Below are 11,487 nucleotides of genomic sequence, written 5' to 3'. Positions count from 1 at the left end.
CACTCTCTGAGAAACACTGTAACACTCTCTGACAGACTGTGACACTTTCTGTGACACACGATGACACTCTCTGATGGATGATGACACTCTCTGACTCTGGGTGACATTTTCTGAGACAATGTGACACTCTCTGAGACACACTGTACCATGCTCTTACAGATGGTGACACATTGTGACACTTTCTGACACTCTCTGAGACACACTATGACACTCTCTGACACACTGTGACACTCTCTGAGACAGACTGTGATAATTTCTGACTCTCTGAATCTCTGAGACACACTGTGGCACTGCCTGACACTCTCTGAGACACTCTGTGACATTCTCTGAGACTGTGACACGCTGTGACACTCTCTCACTCTCTCTGAAACTAACTGTTACACTCTCTGACAGACTGTGACACACTGTGACACTCTCAGAGACAGACTGTGGCACTTTCGGACTCAACCTGTGTCTCTGACACACATTATGAAAATCTCTGATCCTATCGGACACTCTCTGAGGCACAATGTGCCACTCTCTGACGGACTGTGACACTCTCTGACACTCTCTTAGACAAACTGACACGCACTGTTCTTATCTAACACTCTCTGAGACGCACTGCAAAACTCTCTGCTCCTATCTGACACTCTCTGAGACACACTGTGACATTCTCTCACAGACTGTGACACTCTTTGAACCAAATGCTGACACTGCCTGAGACACAGTATGACACACTGTGACACTTTCTGACTCTCTCTGAGACACTGCGCAATACACTGTAAGATTCTCTGACAGATTGTATCTCACAGTGACACTCTCTTGAAATACTGTGACACTTTCGGACTCTTTCTGAGTCTCTGAGACGCACTGTGACACTCTCTTAGACAAACTGTGATCCTCTCTGACACTCTTAAACACACAGTGACATTCTCTGACTCTGTCTAAGGCACACTGTGATACTCTCTGATAGACTGTGACACACTGACACACACTCCAAGACTGACTGTGACACTTTCTGACTCTCTGACACTCTTTGAGGCACGCTGTGACACTGGCAGACAGACTGTGACAAACTGAGGCACTCTCAAAGACAGACTGTGACAATTTTTGACTCTCTCTGACTCTGAGACCAACTGTGATACTCTCTAACTCTTTCCGAAAGGCACTGTGACACTCTCTGAATCACACTGTGACACTCTCTGAGACACACTTTGACACTGCCTGACTCTCTCTGAAACACAGTGTGACACTCTCTGACACATGTTGAGACACACTGTGATACTCTCTGACACTCTCTTAAATACAGTGTGACACGCTCTGTCAGACTGTGACACACTGCGACACACTCTGACACTCGCTGAGACACACTGGGACACTCTCTGACTCTCTGAAATTTGAGATGCACTGTGACACTCTCTTATCCTATCTGAGACACACTGTGACACTCTCTGACAGGCTGTGACACACTGTGTCACTCTCAAAGACAGACTGTGACACTTTCTGACTCCCTCTGACTCACTCGAAAATATACTGTAGCCTTCTCTGACAGAGCGTGATCCACGGTGTCACACTTTGAGACAGACTGTGACACACTCTGACTCTCGGAGATGCACTGTGATACAGTCTGACTCTCTGTGACACTCTATGAGGCACAGTATGACACACTACGACACTCTCTGACTCACTCTGACACTCTCTGAGACGCACTGTAACACTCTCTCACAGACTGTGAACCTCTCTGAAACAAACTTTGACGCTCTCTGACACTCTCTGAGAAACACGGTAACGCTCTCTGACAGACTTTGACAGACTGTGACATTTTCTGTGACACACGATGACACTCTCTGACCTACTGTGACACCCTCTGACACACGGTGACATTTTCTGAGACACTGTGACACTCTGAGACACACTGTGACACTGTCTGTCTCTGTCTGACTCCCTGAGGCACACTGTGACACTCTCTGACCCGCTCTGACACTTTGTGACTCTCTCTGAGACACACTGTGACACTGTCTGACACTTTGAGACGCACTGTGACACTCTCTGATCCTATCTGACGTTCTCAGACACACACTGTGACACTCGCTGACACACTCTGAGACACACTGTGTCACTCTCTGACAGTCACTGAAAGGCACTATGACACTCTCTGAGACACACTGTGACACTCTCTAACTCTCTCCGAAAGGCACTGTGACACTCTCTGAAACACATTGTGGCACTCTCTGAAACACACTGTGACACTCTCCGACACATCCTGAGACACACTGTGACACTCTCTAACTCTCTCCGAAAGGCACTGTGACACTCTCTGAAACACATTGTGGCACTCTCTGAGAAACACTGTGACACTGTCTGTCTCTCTCTGAAACACACTGTGACACTCTCCGGCACATCCTGAGACACACTGTGACACACTCTGAAACTCTCTCAAACACACTGTGACACCCTCTGTCAGACTGTGACATACTGCGACACACTCTTACACTCGCTGAGACACACTGTGACACTCTCTGACCCGCTCTGACACTCTGTGACTCTCTCCGAGACACACTGTGACACTCTCTGACACTTTGAGACGCACTGTGACACTCTCTGATCCTATCTGACATTTTCAGACACTCACTGTGACACTCACTGTGACACACTGTGACACACTGTGACACTCTGACTCTCTGAGACACATGCTGATTCTCTCTGACACTCTCTGAGACAGAATATGACACTCTCTGAGGCACAGCACGACACACTGTGACACTCTCTCACAGGTTGTTACAAACTGAAATTCTTTGACTTTCTCTGACACTCTGTTAGACACACTGTGTCACGCTCTGACAGACTGTGAGAATTTCTGTGACACGCTATGACACTCTCTGAACGACTGTGACACACTGAGACCCTCTCAAAGACAGACTGACACTTTCTGACTCTCTCTGACACTCTGAGGCACACTGTGACACTCTCTGACAGACTGTGACACACTGAGACACTCGCAAAGACACACTGTGACCCTTTCTGACTCACTCTGAAATATACTGTAGCCTTCTCTGACAGACTGTAACACACTGTGACACTCTCTGAGACAGACTGTGACACTTTCTGACTCTCTCTGACACTCTCTGCAACACACTGTGACACTCTCTAACAGACTGTGAAAATCTCTGACACACTCTGCAGCACACTGTGACACGCTCTGACAGACTGTGACGCACTGTGACACTCTCTGACCCTCTCTGAGATGGACTGTGACACTCCCTGACTCTGGCTGACACTCTCTGAGGCACAGCACGACATCTGTGACCCTCTCTGACAGATTGTGACAATTTGTGACACTCTGACTTTCTCTGACACTCTCTTAGGCACACTGCGACACTCTCTCACTCTTTCTGAGACACTCTGTGACACTTTCTGAGTCATTCTGTCATTCTCTGAGACACACTATAACACTCTCTCTCAGACTGTGACCCTCTCTGAGCCAAATGCTGACACTCTCTGAGACACAGTAGGACTCACTGTGACACTCTTCGACTCTATCTGACACACTTTGAAATACATATAACCTTTACTGAGAGACTGTGACACACTGTGACACTCTCTGAGACAGAGTGTGACATGTTCTGAATCTCACTGACTCTCTGAGACACACTGTGACTCTCTCTGAGACACGCTGAGACTGTCTGTTAGATGCACTGTGACTCTCTCTGACACTCTCTTAAACACACTATGACACTCTCTGACACTCTCTGTGGCACACTGTGACACTCTCAAAGACAGACTGTAACTCTCTCTGACGCTCTCAGACACACTGTGACACTTACTGAGACTCACCGAGACTCACTGTGACACTCTCTGACAGACTGTGACACTAGGACTTTCGCTTAGACGCGCTGTGAAACTCTCTGACACTCCCCTAGACACACTATTACACTCGCTGACTCTCTCTGACACTCACCTAGACACACTCTTACACTCGCTGACTCTCTCTGACACTCACCTAGACACACTGTTACACTCGCTGACTCTCTCTGACACTCACCTAGACACACTGTTACACTCGCTGACTCTCTCTGACACTCACCTAGACACACTCTTACACTCGCTGACTCTCTCTGACACTCACCTAGACACACTGTTACACTCGCTGACTCTCTCTGACACTCACCTAGACACACTGTGACACTAACTGACTCTCTCTGACACTCACCTAGACACACTCTTACACTCGCTGACTCTCTCTGACACTCACCTAGACACACTGTTACACTCGCTGACTCTCTCTGACACTCACCTAGACACACTGTGACACTCGCTGACTCTCTCTGACACTCACCTAGACACACTGTTACACTCGCTGACTCTCTCTGACACTCACCTAGACACACTGTTACACTCGCTGACTCTATCTGACACTCACCTAGAAACACTGTGACACTCGCTGACTCTCTCTGACACTCACCTAGACACACTGTTACACTCGCTGACTCTCTCTGACACTCACCTAGACACACTGTGACACTCGCTGACTCTATCTGACACTCACCTAGAAACACTGTGACACTCGCTGACTCTCTGACACTCACCTAGACACACTGTGACACTCGCTGACTCTCTCTGACACTCACCTAGACACACTGTTACACTCGCTGACTCTCTCTGACACTCACCTAGACACACTGCTACACTCGCTGACTCTCTCTGACACTCACCTAGACACACTGTTACACTCGCTGACTCTCTCTGACACTCACCTAGACACACTGTTACACTCGCTGACTCTCTCTGACACTCACCTAGACACACTGTTACACTCGCTGACTCTCTCTGACACTCACCTAGATACACTGTTACACTCGCTGACTCTCTCTGACACTCACCTAGACACACTGTTACACTCGCTGACTCTATCTGACACTCACCTAGAAACACTGTGACACTCGCTGACTCTCTCTGACACTCACCTAGACACACTGTTACACTCGCTGACTCTCTCTGACACTCACCTAGACACACTGTTACACTCGCTGACTCTATCTGACACTCACCTAGAAACACTGTGACACTCGCTGACTCTCTCTGACACTCACCTAGACACACTGTTACACTCGCTGACTCTCTCTGACACTCACCTAGACACACTGTGACACTCGCTGACTCTCTCTGACACTCACCTAGACACACTGTTACACTCGCTGACTCTCTCTGACACTCACCTAGACACACTGCTACACTCGCTGACTCTCTCTGACACTCACCTAGACACACTGTTACACTCGCTGACTCTCTCTGACACTCACCTAGACACACTGTTACACTCGCTGACTCTCTCTGACACTCACCTAGACACACTGTTACACTCGCTGACTCTCTCTGACACTCACCTAGATACACTGTTACACTCGCTGACTCTCTCTGACACTCACCTAGACACACTGTTACACTCGCTGACTCTATCTGACACTCACCTAGAAACACTGTGACACTCGCTGACTCTCTCTGACACTCACCTAGAAACACTGTGACACCCTTTGATCCTTTCTGACACTCTCTGAAACACATTGTGACACTCTCTAACAGACTGTGACACTCTATGGGACACACAGTGACACTCTCTGAGACACACAGTGACACTCTCTCACCCTATCCGAGACCGACTGTGTGTGTCTCTCTCTCATTCTCTCTGACACTCTCCGAGGCACAGCACGACACACTGTGATATTCTCTGACTTTCTCTCACCCTCTCTGAGACACTCTGTGACTCTTTCTGAGTCATTCTGTCACTCTCTGAAATTCACTATGACACTCTCTCACAGACTGTGACCCTCTCTGAGCCAAATGCTGACACTCTCTGAGACACAGTAGGACTCACTGTGACACTCTTCGACTCTATCTGACACACTCTGAAATACATATAACCTTTACTGAGAGACTGTGACACACTGTGACACTCTATGAGACAGAGTGTGACATGTTCTGACACTCACTGACTCTCTGAGACACACTGTGACTCTCTCTGAGACACGCTGAGACTCTCTGCTAGATGCACTGTGACGCTCTCTGACACTCTCTGTGGCACACTGTGACACTGTCAAAGACAGACTGTAACTCTCTCTGACTCTCTCAGACACACTGTGACACTCACTGAGACTCACCGAGACTCACTGTGACACTCTCTGACAGTCTGTGACACTATGACTTTCTCTGAGACTCGCTTTGACGCGCTGTGACACTTTCAGGCTCTCTCTGACAGTCACCTAGACACACTGTTACACTCGCTGACTCTCTCTGACACTCACCTAGACACACTGTTACACTCGCTGACTCTCTCTGACACTCACCTACACACACTGTTACACTCGCTGACTCTCTCTGACACTCACCTAGACACACTGTTACACTCGCTGACTCTCTCTGACACTCACCTAGACACACTGTTACACTCGCTGACTCTCTCTGACACTCACCTAGACACACTTTTACACTCGCTGACTCTCTCTGACACTCACCACACACACTGTTACACTCGCTGACTCTCTCTGACACTCACCTAGACACACTGTTACACTCGCTGACTCTCTCTGACACTCACCTAGACACACTGTTACACTCGCTGACTCTCTCTGACACTCACCTAGACACACTGTTACACTCGCTGACTCTCTCTGACACTCACCTAGACACACTGTTACACTCGCTGACTCTCTCTGACCCTCACCTAGACACACTGCTACACTCGCTGACTCTCTCTGACACTCACCTAGAAACACTGTGACACTCTTTGATCCTATCTGACACTCTCTGAAACACATTGTGACACTCTCTGACTCTCTCTGAAACACACTGTGACACTCTCTAACAGACTGTGACACTCTCTGACACACTTTGAGGCACACTGTGACTTGCTCTGACAGACTGTGACACACTGTGTCACTCTCAGACACTTTCTGAGACACACTGTTACACATTCGGACTCTCTCTGATTCTCTGACACACACTGTGACACTCTATGGGACACACAGTGACACTCTCTGAGACACACAGTGACACTCTCTGACCCTCTCCGAGACCGACTGTGTGTGTCTCTCTCTCATTCTCTCTGACACTCTCTGAGGCACAGCACGACACACTGTGACACTCTCTGACTTTCTCTGACACGCTCTGAGACACTCTGTGACTCTTTCTGAGTCATTCTGTCACTCTCTGAAATTCACTATGACACTCTCTCACAGACTGTGACCCTCTCTGAGACAAATGCTGACCCTCTCGGACACTCTCTGAGACACAGTACGTCTCACTGTGACACTCTCTGATTCTCTCTGACAAACTCTGCAATAAACTGTAACCTTTTCTGATGGACTGTGACACATTCCGTCTCTCTCACACACTCCCTGAGACACACTCCATGAGACACACTCCCTGAGACACACTCCCTGAGACACACTCCGAAACACGCTGTGCCACTCTCCACATCTCTCTGTCACTCTTTGAGAAACACTGTGACATTCTCTGACAGACTGTGACACACTGTGATACTGTTTGACTCTGCATGCAGCACTCTCTGACTCTCTCTGAGACACACAATGACCCTCACTGACACACTGTGACACTCTCTGGCTCTCTCTCTGACACGCTGTGACAATCCCTGACACACTGTGACACCCACTGAGACGGTGTGACACTTTCTGACACTTGGGAGACAAAGTGTGGCACTCTCTGACACACTGACAATCTCTGAATCTATCTGACAACCTATGACAATCCCTGACACACTGTGACACTCTCTAAGACACTGTGACACTTTCTGACACTCTCAGAGACATAATGTACATCTCTCTAAGACACTGTGATAATCTCTGACGCTCTGAGACATACTGTGACAATCTCTGGGACACACTGTTACACTGTCTGACTCTCTGTGACACTCTCTGACACACGGCGACGTTCTCTGAGATGCTGTGACACTCTCTAGGACGCACTGTGACACATTCAGTCTCTTTCTCTCTGACCCTCAGAAACACACTGTGACACTCGCTGCGACACACGGGACACTCCCTGCCTCTTTCTCTGAGAAACACGGTCACTCTCTGAGACAGTGTGACACACTGTGACATCTTCTGACTCTCTCTCACACTCTCTGAGAGACACTGTGACTCTCTCTGACAGATTTGACACACTGTAACACTCTCTGACTCACTCTGAGACACACTGTGACACTTTCAGACACACTGTGACATTCTCTGAGAAACTGTGAAACACTCTGAGACACACTGTGACACTTTCTGACTCTCTCTGACACTGCTACAGACTGAGACACTCTCTGGCTTTCTCGGACACTCTCAGATATATAGCATGGCACACTGCGACACTCTCTGTCACACGGTGACATTCTCAGATACACTGTGTCACTCTCTGACCCTCGATGACCCTCTCTTAGACAAATGCTGACCCTCCCTGACACTCTGAGACACACTGTAACACTCTCTGACAGACTGTGACATTCTCTGAGACAAACGCTGACACTCTCTGAGACACCGTATGACACACTATGACACTCTCTGACTCTCTCTGACACACTCTGAAATACACTGTAACCTTCTCTGAAAGACTGTGACACACTGTGAAACTCTCTGAGACACACTGACACTTTCTGACTTTCTCTGATTCTCTGAAACACATTGTGACACTCTCTGACTCTCTCTGAAACACACTGTGACACTCTCTGACACACTTTGAGGCACAATGTGACTTGCTCTGACAGACTGTGACACACTGTGTCAACCTCTGACACTTTCTGAGACACACTGTTACACTTTCGGACTCTCTCTGATTCTCGGACACACACTGTGACACTCTATGGGACACACAGTGACACTCTCTGAGACACACAGTGACACTCTCTGACCCTCTCTGAGACCGACTGTGTGTGTCTCTCTCTCACTCTCTCTGACACTCTCTGAGACCGACTATGTGTCTCTCTCTCTCACTCTCTCTGACACTCTCTGAGGCACAGCACGACACACTGTGACACTCTCTGACTCTCTCTGACACACTCTTAGGCACGCTGTGATACTCTCTGACTCTCTCTGACCCTCTCTGAGACACTCTGTGACTCTTTCTGAGTCATTCTGTCACTCTCTGAAATTCACAATGACACTCTCTCACAGACTGTGATCCTCTCTGAGGCAAATGCTGACCCTCTGACCCTCTCGGACACTCTCTGAGACACAGTACAACTCACTGTGACACTCTCTGATTCTCTATGACAAACTGCGATACACTGTAACCTTTTCTGACGGACTGTGACACTGTGTGACATTCTCTGAGACACACTGTGGCACTCTCTGAGACACACTGTGGCACTCTCTGAGACACACTATGACAGACTATGACACACAATGACATTCTCTGACTCTCTCCGAGGCACACTGTGACACTCTCTGACCCTCTCTGAGACAGACTGTGACCCATTCTGACTGAATATGACACGCTCTGAGAGACGATGACACTCTCTGTGACACACTGTGATACTCTCTGAAACACTATTACACTCCCTGACCCTCTCTGACACTCTCTGAAACACAGTGTGACCCTCTGACAGAATGTGTCACTCTGACCCTGTCTGACACTCTCTGAGATACACTGTGACACTCTCTGACACATTGTGACACTCTCTGACCCTCTCTGAGACCGACTGTGACACTCCCTGACTTTCCCTGACACTCTCGGAGGCACAGCACGACACCTGTGACCCTCCCTGACAGATTGTGACAAACTGTGACACTCTCTGACTTTCTTTTGCACTCTCTTAGGTACACTGTGACACTCTCTGACTCTCTATGAGACACACTGTGACACTCTCTGACTCTCTCTGAGACACTCTGTGACACTTTCTGAGTCATTCTGTCATTCTCTGAGACACACTATAACACTCTCTCTCAGACTGTGACCGTCTCTGTGCAAAATTCTGACACTCTCTGACACTCTCTGAGATACAGTGGGACTCACTGTGACACTCTCTGACTCTCTCTGACACACTCTGAAATACATATAACCTTTACTGAGAGACTGTGACACACTGTGACACACTATGAGACAGAGTGTGACATGTTCTGACTCTCACTGACTCTCTGAGACACACTTGACTCTCTCTGAGACTCGCTGAGACCCTCTGTTAGACGCACTGTGACTCTCTCTGACACTCTCTGTGGCACACTGTGACACTCTCAAAGACAGACTGTGACTCTCTCTGACTCTCTCAGACACACTGTGACACTCACTGAGACTCACTGTGACACTCTCTGACAGACTGTGACAATATGACTCTGAGACTCGCTTAGACGCGCTGTGAAACTCTCTGACACTCACCTAGACACACTGTTACACTCGCTGACTCTCTCTGACACTCACCTAGACACACTGTGACACTCACGGACCCTCTGACACTCACCTAGACACACTGTTACACTCGCTGACTCTCTCTGACACTCACCTAGACACACTGTTACACTCGCTGACTCTCTCTGACACTCACCTAGACACACTGTTACACTCGCTGACTTTCTCTGACACTCACCGAGACACACTGTTACACTCGCTGACTCTCTCTGACACTCACCTAGACACACTGTGACACTCACGGACTCTCTGACACTCACCTAGACACACTGTTACACTCGCTGACTCTCTCTGACACTCACCTAGACACACTGTTACACTCGCTGACTCTCTCTGACACTCACCTAGACACACTGTTTCACTCGCTGACTCTCTCTGACACTCACCTAGACACACTGTTACACTCGCTGACTTTCTCTGACACTCACCGAGACACACTGTTACACTCGCTGACTCTCTCTGACACTCACCTAGACACACTGTGACACTCACGGACTCTCTGACACTCACCTAGACACACTGTTACACTCGCTGACTCTCTCTGACACTCACCGAGACACACTGTTTCACTCGCTGACTCTCTCTGACACTCACCTAGACACACTGTTACACTCGCTGACTCTCTCTGACACTCACCTAGACACACTGTGACACTCTCTGACTCTCTCTGACACTCACCTAGACACACTGTTACACTCGCTGACTCTCTCTGACACTCACCTAGAAACACTGTGACACTCGCTGACTCTCTCTGACACTCACCTAGAAACACTGTGACACTCTCTGATCATATCTGACACTCTCTAACAGACTGTAACACTCTCTGACACACTTTGAGGCACACTGTGACTTGCTCTGACAGACTGTGACACACTGTGTCACTCTCTGACACTTTCTGAGACACACTGTTACACTTTCTGACACTCTCTGACTCTCTGAGACATACTGTGACACTCTATGGGACACACAGTGACACTCTCTGACCCTCTCTGAGACCGACTGTGTGTGCCTCTCTCTCTCACTCTCTCTGACACTCTCTGAGGCACAGCACGACACACTGTGACACTCTCTGACTTTCTCTGACACGCTCTTAGGCACACTGTGATAATC

The sequence above is a fragment of the Chiloscyllium punctatum genome, chromosome 4 (assembly GCF_047496795.1).
Source record: "Chiloscyllium punctatum isolate Juve2018m chromosome 4, sChiPun1.3, whole genome shotgun sequence".
Taxonomy (NCBI): domain Eukaryota; kingdom Metazoa; phylum Chordata; class Chondrichthyes; order Orectolobiformes; family Hemiscylliidae; genus Chiloscyllium; species Chiloscyllium punctatum.
The sequence above is the reverse complement of the archived record's forward strand: the minus strand, read 5'-3'. Positions refer to the sequence as shown.